Source organism: Macrosteles quadrilineatus, unplaced genomic scaffold (assembly GCF_028750875.1).
Source record: "Macrosteles quadrilineatus isolate MER2022 unplaced genomic scaffold, UCM_ALF_1.0 Scaffold_9__3_contigs__length_116548681, whole genome shotgun sequence".
In the NCBI taxonomy this organism is placed as follows: domain Eukaryota; kingdom Metazoa; phylum Arthropoda; class Insecta; order Hemiptera; family Cicadellidae; genus Macrosteles; species Macrosteles quadrilineatus.
In genome coordinates, this window is record NW_026542602.1 from 33,029,451 (window position 1) to 33,048,628 (window position 19,178).

At 32.8% G+C, this 19,178-nt stretch overlaps 1 protein-coding gene across 1 annotated transcript in view; it reads right to left on the bottom strand.

Moving 5' to 3' along the window:
• LOC129003315 (uncharacterized) overlaps positions 1-19,178 on the bottom strand; it is a 298,914-nt gene that overhangs the window by 248,047 nt on the left and 31,689 nt on the right. Inside the window, exon 3 of the mRNA XM_054431607.1 lies at positions 16,740-16,770. The gene's annotated coding sequence lies outside the window, so the exon portion shown is untranslated. The remainder of the gene's footprint in view (positions 1-16,739; positions 16,771-19,178) is intronic.

Below are 19,178 nucleotides of genomic sequence, written 5' to 3' on the forward strand. Positions count from 1 at the left end.
GTGGTTCATACATACAAAAGAAGCTCATATTTAAGCTGTGTGTATTCATTTCCTTATTTTTACTATGGAACAACAAAGAGGATATAGATGCTAATAACCAGCAAAACATATTCTAATTCTCTTAAATTGCAGTTCATTTTTCCAAAAACAATGTTTATCGGAGTTGTAATATTTAAATAAACCGATATAGTAAAAAAGTATGTCGGTCACGGGCCCAAGTCTTAACATGAGAAGATATACGGAAATACCTTATTCCCTATATGTGAAATTCACTACTTAAAATGTACGGATAATACATGTTCTCGTATTGTGAGACAGGATTAACACATTCTAGTTTAATAAGTAATGTAGTGCGTATACGTAGAATGGACTGAGCAATTGTGGTTTTATGAAAGTTCTTTGCTATTTATTTATTTTTAAATGTATATACAGTTGATTTTTAATTGATTAAAATATTTTTATAACCGGCATGAACTCTCATGCACCTCATATTACTTGCGCTAGTCAAACATGTTTATGACACAACATGTCACGTCATAGATTTTTTTCTTCGATATTGTAACACATATCGAACATGACATATGATTTTTATCATTTATATAAAATAAAATCAATAATACCAAGATTCAAACTTATACTCTAATTAGTTAATTAGGGTTAATTAGTTAATCTACTTTAGTCCCTAATCTATTTACTCTAATTGCTTAAGCAACAATCGGGGATGTACATGAAATTAGCCTATATCACACTTACCACTTGTATGAAAGAAAATTCACAGAGACCTACAAAACGATTACATTATTAGAATGTGTGTTTTTTACACAGTAATGATTCCGGACTGGAAATACTGTATAAAATATCGATACAGTAGACTTTGCTTGCTGCTGCAGGTTTTAGTGAAATAATAATACAGTATTTCAGTATGATCTAAAAAAAAATTTCCAAATTTAATCAAAATATATGTGCATAACCAAATAATTTACAACAGTTAACTTATGACCAGGAACCCACATCATTTTCATGAATTGTTTTCTCATGAAACAGTCGGGAAACAGATAAGAGCCATTCATCAATATTTGTCAGGGAAACACTGAAAAAGCACTGATGGCTGACGACCTTAGCTTCACCAATACAGATTGCCCTTACTTATTGTATTTTCTTCCCAAGCAACATAATCCGCGTAATAGTAGTTAATTAAAGATTATCTGAATAGGAAATGTTCTTGCAGACTAAACGCACAACATTCCTACTAATGGTTAACGTACATTTACAAACAAATGTGTAGTCATCAAATTACAAACTACATTCAACAAAGTACATATTCTTCAAATGGCAGTTGGTGTTAAAAAAAACAACAAGTTTTACGCCCATTGGTTGCCGTGAAATCATAATTCCAAGACACTATAGCCTAGGTCGTGCCCCATGTTTCTTTAAGGAGACCAACTTACAAACAAGCATTGCTAGGATATGCTGGTTATGCATGCGCTATTGTTAAATGGGAAACATGTTTTTATTTCCAAATAGGATTTAAAACTTATCCAAACCCATATTGGTGTGATATTTGTAGCAGAATAAGTAAGTAATGATTGAGCATGCTGTTGTTCATATTGTGCGTAGCTATACGTGCAAAATACAACTTAAATAATATAGCTGTATATAAGCTTATTATGCAGTTTTATGGAGTCTAGCAATGAGACCAAGGGTTGAAAAGGTATGATGTAAACCAACAAATTTTTTCTTAATACATGTTCACAAATTGATTGAGATATGTAAGAAATGCAGGTAGTTTTCTACTCCGCTAAAAGATATGAAATATTTAGGATGTTAAATTTTAATTTTACGCTTTATTAGGTGACAAAACTATTTTAATCAAAATTCAGAATATTCCCTGTCAAGTAAACTTCACAAAGTATATTATTTTCGCTTAAACATTTTTTTTATTTGGAATTTTCGAGGAAGGCAATGAACACTGTATTGTTTTCAAAACATCATCATGTTTACAAACTTCTTAAAATTGGATGAGATTAAAAAGAAGTGACCTTTAGGAATATTATAAAGTCCAGAGGAAGATGTGACAGTTTTGTACATACATTGTGAGCGTATTCCTACCCGTCCAAACATTTACTTGACCCTTGATGCCCAAAGTAATCTCCTGTAAGAAGATTACACCCCTTACCTAAGGTCTGAACTGTCACCTTGGTTTTGCTTCTAAATTTCTTTATTATAACTGAGCTACGAGCAAAAATATCAAAGGGTCTTAGTTAGTTAAAAAAAGAATGTCCTAACATTAATTTACTCTGTCGAATTGAAAACACAGGTACTGTGGCAATGGTGTGATGGTATTTTCTGAAAGCTTACAATCAGGAGTCACTAGGCAAAAACCTTTTATATACATTAGGTTTTTCTATTTTACCTAACACAGGATTCTAACTTATGTAAAAAAAAAAACACATTTTTAAGGTGCTATTTACTTCTTTTAGCTATTTAAATTTGCTGTTAATCTATGCCCTTAGCCAACTACAATCTTAACATTGGCCATCAGCGTATGAACGCTATATAAAATGTCAAGTCGAAATAAGCTATATTAACTTTGTATAATGATTTTATAATCCAATATTGGTTATGATAATGATAACTTTTTGTGAAAATTATGATTTACTTATAATATAGTCTTAACACACTTAAAATAACGCCAGCATTCGTTATTACAATTTAAAATACAAATACAAGTTTAACCTGTTTGAAAAACACCAAAAAATTTTTAGTGTGTTATTAGCAAATTTCCCATGCTTGTTTATGGAGATATTTTGATCAAATATTGCTAATGTATTTATTTCAGTTAACAGCTATTAACAGTTTACTAAAAGCTAACTTCCCTACCTTTCCTGTAGCAGCAAACCTAAGTATTCGTTAAACCTATCATGCGTTTTAGAGAATACATATGAAATTATGTAACGTAATTATTTGCATCTGACATGCTTAAGGTAATATTTGAATTACAATTGAATCGGGCCAGTAGAAATGTGGTTATTCTGGAGGTTTGCTGCGATGAGAGTATTTTTAGTTTGATTTTTAATTGCTGTTTTTGAAACAATAAAGACTTGATCAAGTAACAATTCGCCAAGACCAACTCGTGATTCAACCGATTTAATTATTGTACTTTATTACTTTCACATATCTAGTCTAAATCAGCCAGTATGATTCCTCAAACTAAGACATTTTAATAAGGAGATTAGTTTGAACTATAGGAAACCCACGAGAATTAGTATATGAAAACAGAGTAAGCCCAAACATAAAACAACTTTTAGAGGACAAGATTCCTCAAATGTAATCTCAGCATGAAAATATTCATGAACTGTCCGAATACATGAATACTTTATCAAGAGTTGAATTGATAGGTTTGGTGTGAAATATTGTACGTGAACAAATATGAAATATGTTTGTCATAAGACTTTTCTCACGTACATTATATAGTTTGACCGTTTTATAATCAGTAAAATACTTAAAACCCGTTAAAGCTTTGCATATTTATGTATATTATTTTTAACAAAAAGTCATATACATTAACCAGACTGTGGTTTAATTGATCACTTTTACTCGTTACAAAAACATTTTGATTTTATGTTTATAAAAGGTAACTCCCTATTTTCCGTGTTAGTTTGGACTATACCATTGTTAATTCTCAGTATCATACGAATATACTTTTATTGCGTATTTACTGTCTTACATGAATTCTATCAGCGTCTTCGTGACTTGTATATTCATTTATGGATTACTAGCAGAGTACCCGCCCTTCGTACGAGGTTGGAATATAACTATAAAATACTTATTGCAGTTATGGGAGAGGACACGGTTTAAGAAAATTCGGTTCTTTAAATGTATACGGTATGCTATAGTATAACATATCTACCATAACCATAATGTTCTAACACTGCACATAAAACATAGAACAAAGTAAAGTACTCATTGTGTATGTACCGCAGTCTTTTGTTGCTAGTTGGTTAGAATTAGCTATAGTCAAAAAAGCTATAAATGCAAAAAAGAATAATAGTTTTGCAGCCTGCTAAACCTTATAACTTTTTAATGCTATTTAATATCGTAGGACAAAATTGTGCAGTTGAAACAGCTAACAAAATTCTTTAACTCCATAGAAATACTCATAATGTTAACATGGGAAACTCCAGAGCCACTGGTGTGGAGTCCGAAAGGATTGTCGAGATAAGAATATGTCTGTTAATCGGGAATGTGAGCTATCATCTACCAAATTTTAACCCTGTCGGTTTAGTATTTTTTGCGTTTTCTTGTCACAAACATATTTTATACAATAAATAATATTTTATACATCCAACATTTCTCACTTATATTAGTAGTAGGATTAGTCAACGACTGATACAATAAAAGTGGTTTTATTACTGTAAAGTTTTATTAATGTGGATACAATAAAACTACTGCGGTACAACTACTACGGTACAACTACTACGGTACAACTACTACGGTACAACCACTACGGTATAACTACTGCGGTACAACTACTGCGGTACAACTACTGAGGTATAACTACTACGGTACAACCACTACGGTACAACTACTACGGTACAACTACTACGGTACAACTACTGCGGTACAACTACTGCGGTAGCACATCACCGTTGGTGTATGGATCCCATTTCAATCAATACACTCCCGATAATTTTAAGTTCTATATCTACGAACTAATGCATTTTTGTCTTCGACATTCTCATATTAAAGGGTAAAAGTGATTGTGGAGAATAATTTGTTTGAATTATAACTTCAGAACATTTCCCTAATCCGGAAAATCAGCCAACCGAACATCACCATATCCAGTGCAAACACGGTGTGTGTGATTCTCGTTAGTTGAATCAGCTGAGAGGAAACGGCGGGTATTGGTGACGATTGGCGGGAAACGTAACAAAATTGCGTTACATCTCATGTTTCCAGACCGAATTGAAATCTGGTAAACCACAACTTAACTCAAACTGGTCGTAATATTTTTTTATTATTAGTTAATATTAATTTTCAAATCCATACAACTTGCCCAACAATATTTCAAATATGACAGAACATTAACTTAAACACTGTTTATGTCACTGATAATTTATAAAAAGACCTTGTGGATTGAAATTCGTAGATATGTTATGTATTTTTCTAAAGTTTTTACTGTTTCAATTGGAGATATTCGTTTGAGTAAGTATAGAATATTAACATCAAATTGTTTTCCTATTGATTATATTCTATTTTTTTTTTCAAAAATTTGTTTGAAATTGCTGTTGGATTCTTTTATTTTTGTTCACCAAACAGTTTTGATTTTGATTCAATTTAATATTTTTTCCTAATCGTGAGATAAAATTATTTAATTTTATTATTATTTTTGTGTTCAAATAAGATGTATTTTGTGTTGTAAGTGATTTAATTGATTTAATTTGATTTAATTGTCAAGCATAGCGTTGGCATTAAGAAAATGGATTTAAAACTGTGAAAATGTTATTAAACCTTCATAAATGCATTTGCATTGTTTATGCTGTGCTAATTTAATATACTAAATGTAATAGTATATTACGTTACTAGTCCTGAAAATAAGTGTTTACCGGACGAGTGTGGTCGTTCCCGTGCGAGACGAAGTCGAGTACGGGATTACCATACGAGTCTGGTACACACAGTTTGGACGAGTTACGTACGATAGTTTACGCCATACTACTAAATCCGTACAAATCCTTATATATTTCCACCAACTAAAGGTCTAAAACCACTAAGAGAGGTTATGTTTTTGTTTATAACCACTCACTGCCATCTAAATACAGTATAATCAGCTGATTGGTGACCGGTAAAACTCATTGCAGTACAGTAGTACGCAATGAAACCTCATTTGAATAAGCTGGTGGCAAACAGCTGTTTACCGGACTAAATCCTTGCGTGGGAAGTTCGTCAAAATAATGTAGTGTGGCGTAAATATATTTTTTTTCAAAGATACGTTGAGCTGTTGAATCCATTGTTAAGTCCTAGTTGTGCATTCCTGCACAAGAAAACAAAACACTTTGACGGTCGGTAAAATCTCATTGTCAAATCATTTTCATCTGGAACGTACTTTTTATACGCATACAATTTTAATATAAAAAACAGCGTTCATTTCTATCTCATATTATTTTAATTGCAAAATTGCATCCATCGTGGTAAAAAATTGGATCGTGGTATAGTAACTTTTAATACACATTCTACACAAATTGTGTATTTTTTTCAATATTCATCAACAAGCTGTGTTTGCCTTATTTTTTCAAGGATATATTAGACATCAGCCGTATCTAAGGGTTTAGTGCGTGTAAATAATTTCTAAGGGTTGGTCCATGTAATACGGTTAGTAAAGGGATAAATTAGTTAACATACCAGGGTTCTCCTACTAGACTATGTAACTATTACGTGACAATGTAATTATACATTTTTACATAATTACCTGCTAAGCCTCAGTAATATTTTATTTTACCTAACCCGCCATGTTAAACTTCCCTATCCCAAGCGTGATGTATATAACTTCGTTACTTCTCGAGTGATGTAAAGTTGAAAAAAACTCACTCGGTGATGTAATGAAACCCATTTAAATAACATTGAGTGCTTAACTTAAAAAATATACCTCTATGGAGCCGACGACGTTCAACGCTAGAAATCAGCTGTGCGCTTGAATTTTATTGTTATGTTTTGAAGAATTTTCCTAACCTAGCTTTTGTTTGTAAATGAACGTTACTGTTAGAAGATGAGTGAAATGGATAATGAAAAATATTGTTCGTAACCTCCTGTATATTGTCGGGTCAGGTAAAATCTTGTACGTTACACGTTACGCAAGAGCGTGTTTACATCACTTCGGTAAATTATGCAACTCGCTTCCGCTCGTTGCACAACATTCACCTGCGTGATGTAAAAACGCTCTTACTTCACTTGTAAGGTAAATAGCTATTACAACATAGATCGTAAGTTACACATGGCTTCTCATTCTATGTTTAACAAATTGGAATGTTTTCTAGAACTTTACAATTTACAATAAAACTAGCAATTATAATTAATTTTTTATAAAGTTTTAAGAAGTTTCACAAATTTAGATATTATATTACAGAATAAAAACATTGAAATTCACCGAAGCAAATGACACAATGCACAATTATTAGTGTCGATACATAATTGAATAGAAATACATACATATTGAAGTCTATATTTTAAACTGAATTAGAAGCTTTTTTCAAACGACAAGAAAACCTATAATTACATGTGCGATAACTAACCAAAATCGGTTTTATCGATTTCTTCAGATTTGTGCTTATTTACTGCGTAAATTTACTAATTTAATCATTGTTTTCCAGAATCATAGGATTATTATTTACAAAAGTGAAACATTGTTCAATGATTAGTCTCGGTACAATAAAGTCTAAACTTCAACTCCAATGTCACGTTTCTCAGCTGTAATCACAACTTTCTAACAATGACACAAATTAGTTCAATCTTTGTCTCGATTATTGTCTTAAGCTTACAAAGTATGAGTCCCAAACAAGTTCATTGTTACAAAGGTGTAAGAATGATTTGTATTACAATTTATTGACTTTTCTGTTGCATATGACTACAAATTAGGCTGTATTTAAAACTATTAGTAACCTTATCTTGACGTAATAACAGACTACTACAGTGGATCATTCTACAGCGGAATTTAGAAATGTTTCATGGACTCATAATTTATAATTCCAAAACACCCCAGGTAACGATCAAGTTATGCTCTACAGTAGGGGTTGATCCTCTTTCGTTAGGAAACTGTGTTTAGTGTATCTATTCATGTGGATAACAGTGTATAGGTAACGTTAAATTCACAGGCTTCTCCAATATAATGAAAATACATAACAATCAGGTAAAATTACTTTTATGATCAAGCGTTCCTCATCACCAAAAGCCTTTCACAATTTATTTTGGCTTTGAAACAAATGGCAGTCAAATCAAATTTAATTTAATTCAGTTATCAATAAATTTCAAATAAACCATTGACCTACCCAAGTAATTGCTGATTCTCAAACTAAAGTATGCTATTTTGTTTTCGTGGATTGTTTTCATACATTATACACAGTAATGTGTTTTTACATTTCAATAAAATTCATTTATTTTTCTGTATCTGTTAAGTGAGTCAATCTATTGTTATTAATTTTCAATCTGCTAGACTAGATTCTCTAGAGCAATATTATTAGTTCTTGGTTACCATGAAACATATAAGATGCAATCTTGGGAATATGTGGGTTTTCACACACCTCAGAGAATAACATCATTATCATCTACCGAACTATTGTTCCCTGAGGATTCTGTTAATCTTAAACTAATTTTATACTAAACCCGTTTCCCCACAGGTTATGTGTTCAGGCTGCATTTGCAATTGAATCGAATCTTTGACGATACTAATACCTAAAAACTATTTATTTCTTTTTGCCCTTCCTTGATAAATTGAAACTAACCTTTAACATAAATAAATGTAATGTTTGACTTTTTATAGAAATGTATAAACTTAGATAGTGCATTGAAATAAACTGGAGGAATATTGTGAGATTAAGGTATTAACCATACATACGTTAATAATTTAGCATTACGTATTAACTTTGTTGTTTAATAATTCAACAACAAAATCAAGATAACAAAAATTTAGTTTTTTTATTGTTACTTAATATAAAATTGAGGTCATTGGTCGAAAACTCTACCAAAAATACGTAATATACAAACTTCTCTATTTCCACCCCACACTGTAAATAAAACATGTGATTGGAATTTCTTCCATTAGTTTTGATTTTCTGTTTATATGTCGTTGTTATTTCGTCACCAGGATGGCAACCCATAAGGGCCATGTTAAATTTTTAAAATTTTTAATCCATTTGTTGTGCTTATTTTTGATCATATTTTAATTTATAAAGGGATTCTGCACATCTAACAGGAAAATATTTTTCTAACAATATGCATGGATTTTCCCTGCGATGTACACAAGCTGGGAAAACATGTTTCAAAGAAACATGCTTGCCTATTAATATATAGATGGGGAGCGAGCTGGTGTAGTGGTTAGAGTGAGGGACTTTAGTTCCTGAGGTCCCGGGTTCGATCCCCGCCAAGTCACCAATGGATTTTATCTAAGGCCGGTTTCACACGAGCCACAAACGTGCCACAATCGTCGACAGAAACGCGCCACTGGTAGCGCTTTGACAAGCGATTGACTTGGGACCCCAAATTCGTTCCGATAAAAGTTATCGAGAGACGTATTTGTTATACAAAATTAGGCATTTCTTATGATAAAATAAATATTCTGAACATCTCTATCACTTAACATCGCGGAAAGGTAAGGTACAAAAATAGAAAGTTATTGATTTTATTACTACAATATTGTGTGTTGTTTGGTTCTTCATGATCTATCTAGTGGATTAAAGTGAATATCTCCAATGAAACGTTCGTTTAGTTATAACAATCTTTTTCGTATCCATGGAAACAAAATACCAAAAACTAAAATTTTCACGACTGACACAACTAAATTGCTCTTGATAAAAATAGAAAAATAAAGAGTCAAATACAAAAGCAAGACAGCAGAAATCAAGATTTTGAACTAAAGGATCATTCCAAAGCACGCCTATGGACTCACGCTCTACAAAGAGGCCACAGAACCCTACTCGGTGGTGTATCGGATACAAAGGAAAAGGACTATGAGGATTCTCCACTCAAACGATACAACGAAGGGAAACTCCATATTCTGAACGTCATCGTTGGTCAAGGATTACCAAACTCAGCTGGAAATTGTTCATTGGCAGGAGCAACAGCCGAAAGATAAGTGCATTCATCTGTTTCTTTCATTAAGTAACTTTATTAACACACAATTAATTGTAACGCAGTCAACACATTTGTCTTGGCTAACTGACAACATGTGCAATATTAAGAACCAGCGTCGTAGAACCAAATATTGTTCATTTGTCAGTTATCCAGACAATTACCTATAGTATTAGACACTGGTAGCCAACAATTTTATCAGCTTCCAAAAAAAAAAAATGCAGCTTCAAATCAGAACACACACACATATACACTTAATTGTAACGCGGTCAACACATTTGTCTTGGCCAACTGACAACATGTGCAATATTAAGAACCAGCGTCGTAGAACAAAATATTGTTCATTTGTCAGTTATCCAGACAATTACCTCTAGTATTAGACACTGGTAGCCAAAAATTTTATCAGCTTCCAAAAAAAATGCAGCTTCAAATCAGAACACACACACACACACACATATACACTTAATTGTAACGCGGTCAACACATTTGTCTTGGCTAACTGACAACATGTGCAATATTAAGAACCAGCGTCGTAGAACAAAATATTGTTCATTTGTCAGTTATCCAGACAATTACCTCTAGTATTAGACACTGGTAACCAACAATTTTATCAGCTTCCAAAAAAAAAATGCAGCTTCAAATCAGAACACACACACATATACACTTAATTATAACGCAGTCAACACATTTGTCTTGGCTAACTGACAACATGTGCAATATTAAGAACCAGCGTCGTAGAACAAAATATTGTTCATTTGTCAGTTATCCAGACAATTACCTCTAGTATTAGACACTGATAGCCAACAATTTTATCAGCTTCCAAAAAAAATTCAGCTTCAAATCAGGAGGTTGTGTATTTGTTGGTTACCATTCTTCCGGCTACATTGCAAGATAGGGAATTAGTTTTGTTACATGCATTTTTACATAGGTCTCATATTATAAGTGTACAATTTACTAATCACTGTGGATTTTCTAGCCCATGGCGAGGAGTGGGAGTCAAGTCCGTCGGATCAAGTGGATAACTTTCAGGGACTCTGTGAAATTACCGCTAGATAATCTCGAAGAAGAAGAAGAAGAAGAAGAAGAAGAGAAGAAAAAAGAAGAAGGAGAAGGAGAAGGAAACGATAGCTATGGTCCATTTTCATAGCATACAACCAGCAATTGCACTAGGAATTCTCGTAGCCTACAATTATCAATTATCAATTAGTTAAGATGGGGACGCCACTATGTGCGTATTTTAACCCAAATATGAGTGAAGGATGAGTGTAGGATGGGTGGCGCGATCTTGTAGTCTTGTTAGTGACTAAGGCCGACATGTTCCTTAGACACAGCTGTTAATTAATAGCCCATACAGCTAATGGCAACTAAGGGACCTACAGTTTATAGTGGAATCCGAACCACATTTTTCCTTGTAATTTACGAATTGGTCTAATTATCAGGATAGTACTGCGGATAGTCGTAGTACTCACTAGTGCGGACACAGGTCTGATGAGTACCACCAGACTGTCCCTTTTCACTGCCAGAAGTTTCCTGCGATGTCGTGAAATTCTTTATCCTAAAGTACTTGCAAAATAAATTTGGGACTTTGGTTCGAAAGTTACAACTAGTAAAGAAGTCATTGAAATTTGCAGCAAGACTTAACTGCAGATGCCTTGTAGGTGGTGGTACGCTGACAGAAAATACACAATCTTTATTGCACGGGTTACTACTTGTTGTATCCAATAAACAATATGTTAAAAAACAACCAAGAACGAATTATTAATTAATATTTTTGTATCTAAAATTAACTAGGATATTTAGTATTTAAAATAGTACAAAGTTTAATAATATTAATTTTTGAAATGAACTAAACTTTTTACAAAAGTGTGGAGTGGACAGGTAAAAATCAACGATAAGTAACGTAAGGGATATGAGAAGAGAATACTCGAAGTAGGGCAAAAATATTCCCAAAAGATAAATTGGAAAGTTATTGAAATACTACTTAATATGCTCAGTAAAATTAAACCAGGTTATTGTGCTGTAAAAGTTAAAGACTAAAACAATGTATAGTATAGTTGTGTACGTCTAAGTTGGTCACACATGTCGATAGTCCTTACATTTACCAAGCAAAAAGAATAAAATAAAGGTATTGATTTAGAATGTGTTTCTTATCAATATTATATTTGATACATCTCTTTTGTATTCCTATTTGTGATAATTTATTACAATTAACTATGGGTTAAAAAGAATATCATCTTTAATATAATCCTAATATATACTTCATGAAGGCGATTTCTACGAAACGCTACTCCTCCGGACGGATTTTTACAAACGATGTTTAAAAATAAGCATACTTTGTATAGACACCCTCTTTCACCAATGTCTGTAATAAAATTCTTCGGGCTTGCCCCATAGGCCATCAAAATCTCAATGTATTCTTTTTTTACATTCTCAATTTCAGATGGCAAAAGCATGATTCCGCGATTTCCATCAGTGTATCGCCTTTTTTACCTTTCGTTTTGTGGCTCGTGTGAAACAGGCCTTAGCCACAAACATGCCACAATCGTCGGCAGAAACGCGCCACTTGCAGCGCTCAATCGCGTGGGACCTTTCAGACGGCAAAAGCATGATTCCGCGATTTCCATCAGTTTATCGCCATTTCATACCGCACCTCCCTGAAATAAACCAAAACACCAGTCCGCTTGGAAAAACTACGAGTGCAGTTCAGTGCTACAATGGACGATGAAGAAGATTTATTTTTTATAATGCTTGACGTGGTACGACGTCATAGAGTAATTATTTGAGTAATCTTTACATTCTTGTACCCACAACACTGGCTTACACCCTACTTTTACGATAAAACGGTCTGTGTCAAAGTCAGATATAACTTAATGTGAAATAAAAATTCGAAACAATACAGGGTGGTTGTTTTGACTGTCTGAGTGGCAATAACCAGCTACAAACGCCAAAATTGTCGAGAACAGAGCCACTGCATGCGATTGCAGCGCGTTCTAGCGCCAAACGCGAAAAGACGCCACTTCGTGTGAAAGGCACGCCGCGTTCCTATGTTAAGTGAATGGGGCTATCCTTTTTTGCGTCAGCCAGCGATTCTCGCGCCACAACAGTCAGAAGCAGCGTTTCGCGATTGTCGGGCGTTTTGTGGCTCGTGTGAAACCGGCCTAAGTGATAATGCTGCAACCCCTAGGTCTAGCCTGAATTAATGTGAAAACAATCCCAGGCTCGTGCCTAGCGTCCTAGGACAAAATAATAATAACAATAATATATAGTTAACAAATACAATAGTTTATCATTTGGGTGACCCATACCGGATTGTAACATAACATTGTATCAAAAAGACATAGAAAGATGTAAAAGGAACATTATTGAAGACGATTCAGGTCAAGATAACGGCAAAACTTCTGTAACAGTCTGGTTTCTTATCCTTAATCACAGCTTTGTAACAACAATCTTAGAAATTAGTCTAGTCTAGTTAGCTGTTTGGTCAACTTCCCGGCAGATATTTTAATGGCATTACAACCACGTTAGTATACCATTATGAACATTACATTGGGAAGATTTTTTTTAGAAATACGTTTCCTCTCATTTTCTGTGGCTTCAACAAGTATCAGAGTTGTTATCAGTAAGTATCAGTAATCAGTAAGTAGCAGTAAGTATAGGTAAAGGTAAAGGTATCATTAATTTATTATTGAGTATTATTTTTATCCTATATATTTAAAACGGACATTCCTGGCAAAAGTAAAACTGTACTTACTATAGGGGGAGAAAGTAAAAAGTTAGAACTACCTAATTTAGACCATCACTTAATTTGTTATCTTTTGTTTTAAATTCAAAATAAACAAGTAAAAATACTGTATCCTTAAGAAGGCGAAGTTCTAAATTGTATTTTCTGATTAAATTTTAATACAATATTTATTTCACCGTTGCATATTTTTGTGCATGATCATAAAAAAGGTCTATAAGACCAGTCCCGTGCATGGCCCATGCTAGAATATATTTCGTATTTTTATGGAGTATTAAATTAAACTGATTGATTAATGTGCCCACGCAAAATATATTGCTAAATGTGTATTGCTTCTTTTTAAACTATCTTTGCAAGTGGGAGATTTGTTTGCAATGTTGGCATCAGAGCCACAATGGTTGCAAGTGTCTCAGATATGTACACAACCCACAGTGTTTGTTTTGCCAACTTGACAGAACTAACTTGCCCTCATTGATCAGTGACAAACTTTCAAGGGATTTCACAATCGTCAAAGATTTTACGCAATTTAACAATGAACTTGGGAATGTTATTGTGCTTTTTAACAACTTCCTGTTTTATATTAATTAAATTCAGCATTAAGTAAATACCAAAGTATTAAGGGCGTAGAATCTAGAAAAGAATGAAAATATTTCACTCAAATAATAGTATGTTGTACTACTAATTTATCTAAAATGTTATATATCCCTTTATATAAACAGACGATTCAAATAAAAGAGTAGCATTAGTAAGATACAATTATCTTACTAATCGTTCGAGCATCAGTTCTGGAACGAAGTTTTGCAGTTAAATCTTTTGTCCCTGGATATGTGTTTCTGGTTGTCTAGCTTGTGATAACACATCTTGTATTATTTTATACATGTATTTTAAATAATTTTTGAGGTTTTTGGAATATTTATCACAGTGAACTTCATATAACCTTGAGAGTAATTGAAACCAAGTGTAAAAGCTTTGTAAAGTGGGAAGAGTAAAATAAAACCACTCCTTGTAAAAGGTTGCTCTTCTCATGGAACTCTTGCATTTGAGTAATGGACTCGTAAAAGGTGAACTAAAGACGCTCTGCTGCTCTTGGGCTCGGATATTGTTTCAGAAATAAAAAGCTGAGCTCAGAACATTGATACAGAAACAAAGTCTAGCAAAAGACATATTAATACCCTTTACTAATCATAAAACACTAAAGATATCACCATAGATGATTTGATTACACCTGTGGTCCAATCTAAGTAGTAAGTAATGTAGCCACATTCACATAATGTACAGTAAAGAGGTAATACCTTATCTAATATTGTATTCCTTCCTAAAAACTGTACTGTATGATAGTTTTAATTACTAATTTTAAGGCTGTAAAATTTGATAGAATAAGATCTGTGTGAATTTTAGAGTATTTAGGGAAGCACCCTAATGGAATCGAGAGGCAAATCTTTGGTCTAAGGTTTTGTGTTTCATTGTTTATGTTTTCAGAAAACTGCAACCTTGTAAACACTAACATGTTTTGTGATTACCATAAACTAAACTGAACTAGATTCCTAACCTAACCTCCTCTGCACACTGTAAATAACAAGGCCTCCGACATCTTAGAAAGGGGGGGGGGTCTGTGTTTACCTAAGAAGAAACGGTAACAAATTCACTTTGAAAATAAGAAAAGTGATGGGAACAAGAACCGTATGCTATAGATCACTTTGTGTACTGGATACCTAGAATTGGCCAGACACTTTGAGATAACAAAGGCAAATTAGTTTTGTGAAGTTTACACCATCTGGTGACAGTGCCAGACACCCATGAACTATGCAAGTGGCTAACATAGTTCTTGGTATTATTGCTGTGACACAACATTGCAAACGCAAGCTTCCTCTGATAGTAGAGTCACTTGAGCTTGTGTTGTAATATACTTGATATTATACTAAAGGATTATAAAACTCTGTTTTTCAAAATATCTTAGATTTTACAATATGAATGTTGATCCCACAACTTTATTGACAATAGTCACATCTCGTCTTCTGTTAATAATTACTACTCATAACAACGAACTACTACTTTAGAGTCAGCTGGATACTGAAATCTACGTGATTATTTTAAATAATTGAACTCGGAGGTGTAATACTTCTTTAAAATGTTCATATATTTATTTATTTTACTATACTTAAACCTAAGAATCTATAGCTTTGTCTTAAAGTCCAAAACTTTTTTAACTAAGGCACTTATACATTCCAAAAGGAAATACTGCTTTCCATTTCTGAATTATTGAAAACAGATATAATTACCTTATTAAATTATATTACTACATAGCATACTGTTGCAATGAATAATTATTTTAAATGAAGTAATGCGAGAAACATAAGGCAACTACTTTTTTTGTATTGAACTGTACATTAACTCGTAAGCCAAATTACATTTGATTTTTTTTATCTAAACTTAACAAAGTTGTATCGTACCACTTCAAACAGGAAGTTAACTTGACCACAAACTTAAGACGAAAAAGCAGGAAATACAAGATGTCGGAAGTGCACTAAAACCTTCTCATGTCTTCTTACAACTAGGAAGCTCAACAGTGCTCAGAACTATCAAACTTTGGTCTCTTTAACAATCTTAATTTAGATAAAAGGTTTTATTAGGTTAAGTATTACATCGTTATTGCTTTTTTTAAGACAGTAATACAAAAGGGATTCGATATTCCAGTTAATGAATTGAGGTTTAGTACATGTTTCCTAGTTAACTGGGTCACAATTTTTTCTATGCATTTTTCAGTATCTTAGATCATTTAATTTGTTACTGGGATTTTTACTTGTCTGGTCTAGGGTTAGGCAACGCTATTTTAGTCTAGTTATAAATTTACACTTTTTGGAAGGTTTTGGATGTATGGAATTTCTAAAGACAAATCATTGTAAACAAAAATATTTGTGATGAATTTTTGTTTTGGGGTGTTTAAGCTATGTCAAAAATTCCAAAATTAAAGCAATTGACTTTAAGATCAATTTAAAAGATACAACGCAGCATAATGGGTTGGAAATTTGCTATGCATATTCCAATTTTGATTAGTTAAAGATATATTCATTAATACTGCTCGTATTTACCCGTATAAATATAAAAAACTTAAGACTTTCTGATTTCATAAAAGACTTACTTATTAAGATACTCAGCTACTCACCAGCAATGGAGAATTATACACGCACAACTATCTGTAACAGAAAACGCAATTATAATCATAAACAATAAAAGTATGTATTGGTATTTAAAAACGGGATGAGAAAGCTTTATATGCACGTTGACACAAAAGTAAGGTAAAGTAAGGTAAGGGGTGTAATTGGCATTGTCAAAAAAGTATGGTGCGTATGTATTCTATAAGTAAACGTCTTAATCTTGTTTTCAGAACCTTTAATGAAGTTTGAGTAAGAAATATAACTGTGTTTAGGTAAGTTTTAATATAGGCATCCATCAACTTTACGTTTATAAAGTTTTTCTTCACCAAAAGTCAATGTTTTAGAAATTTTCATTTTTTTACCAAACAAGTTCTGTTTGATTGATTTGTTTTGTCGGATGTTGGATCATCTTATATCGGCCTTATCAAAACAAACGCACCTAGTGGCTTACATAGTTGCGCCAAATACCTCTCCTGGACCTCAGTATCATCTCACCCCTCCAGTATCAGTCACCTTGGGTTCCCTGCAATATTACTCTATTGTGCAGCTCAGTAGTCTATACACTGTATTATCTAATTGTTCTAACCATGCCTTTTACATATTTGCCACTTCAGTTCAAAAAGAAGGGTTAAAGCAGTGTTAATGTCTGCCAAATACTTTTATGAAAACTGTTCAAAATATTAGCGTTGTGCAAGCAACCCTATAGTCCACAATCTTGCCCATACACGTTGCAACAGAAAGATAGCTAGTGAGCAGGGGGTTTTCAGATTTTTCTCGGTTAAACTATACAACAGATCGTCCTATTTTGGTTGATTGATGTTATTGCCTATTATCAGATATCAGAAAGGTTCACTACAGCACATTTGTACAAAAGGTAAATCTTTCCTTCGTTAGACAAGGAGGATTCAAATCTTGTAAAATACCCACGAAATATTATGCTTGCGTTTGATAAAGATTCCAAACCGAAAATACAATAAGTAAAACCTGTTTTGTACAACGTTGTGGGTCTCAAATCAAATGAAGAAAAGTTTCAAATGCGTTTCTGTAAACTTTCCATCCTGCCAGAACATCAAATGAACTCAAGTTATGGATAAACTTGTGCTTCAATGAACGTTAGAAAGGTTTTACCAAGCTTCAAATCCCATCACAAACGACTGAAACATCGACCATAAACCTTTACTCCGAATTGAAGTACACATTCTACACAAATTGTGTATTTTTTCAATATTCATCAACAAGGTGTGTTTGCCTTATTTTGTCAAGGATATATTAGACATCAGCCGTATCTAAGGGTTTAGTGCTTGTAAATAATTCCTAAGGGCCCATGTACTACGGTTAGCAAAGGGATAAATTAGTTAACATGCCAGGGTTCTCCTACTAGAATATGTAACTGCTACGTATCAATGTAATTATACATTTTTACATAAGACATGCAAAACAATTTTACATAAGACATTGATCTAAGTTGTACATGGCTTCTCATGCATATCTATGTTTAACAAATTGGAATGTTTTCTAGAACTTCACATTTTAAAGTTGTTGGTTTTCTGTTGTATTAGCTTATTGTAGGAATAACAATTTCCGTTTAACTACAAAGGGACGTAAATAGTTGTGTGATAACAAACAAAACAAGTAATGATAATTTTTTGTATAAATAACGTTTTAAGAAGTTTACCAAATTTGGATATTATATCACAGAATTAAAACATTTAATTTCACCAAAGCAAATGACACAATGCACAATCATTAGTGTTAAAAATATCAAAGACAAGACTTAAAAGACACTTATTAAACTTGATCTATATTTATCAAAAAGAACAATGACAATAATTAGTGTCGGTACATAATGGAATAAACATATTGAAGTCTATATTTTAAACTTAATTGAACCCTCAAAAGTTGTTTTCTGCCTATAAGAAAAGCATTTTTTAAACGACAAGAATGCCTATAACCTATACATGGGTGATAACTAACCAAAATCGTGTTTATCGATTTCTTCAAATTTATTATTATTTACTAACAAGCACACAAACTTTCACATTTATAATATAAGTAAGATTTAATCATTGTTTTCCAGAATCATAAGATTATTATTTACAAAAGTTAAATATTGTTCAATGATTAGTCTCGGTACAATAAAGTCTAAACTTCTACTTCAATGTCACGTTTCTCAGCTACAATCACAACTTTCTAACAATGACACAAATTAGTTCCATCTTTGTCTCAATTATTGTCTTGAGCTTACTTCCCCCTTTGCTATAAGTCCCAAACAAGTTCATTGTTACAAAGGTGTAAGAATGATTTGTATTACAATTTATTGACTTTTCTGTTCCATATGACTACAAATTAGGCTGTATATAAAACTATTAGTAACCTTATCTTGAGGTAATAACAGACTACTACAGTGGAATTTAGGAATGTTTCATGGACTCATAATTTATAATTCC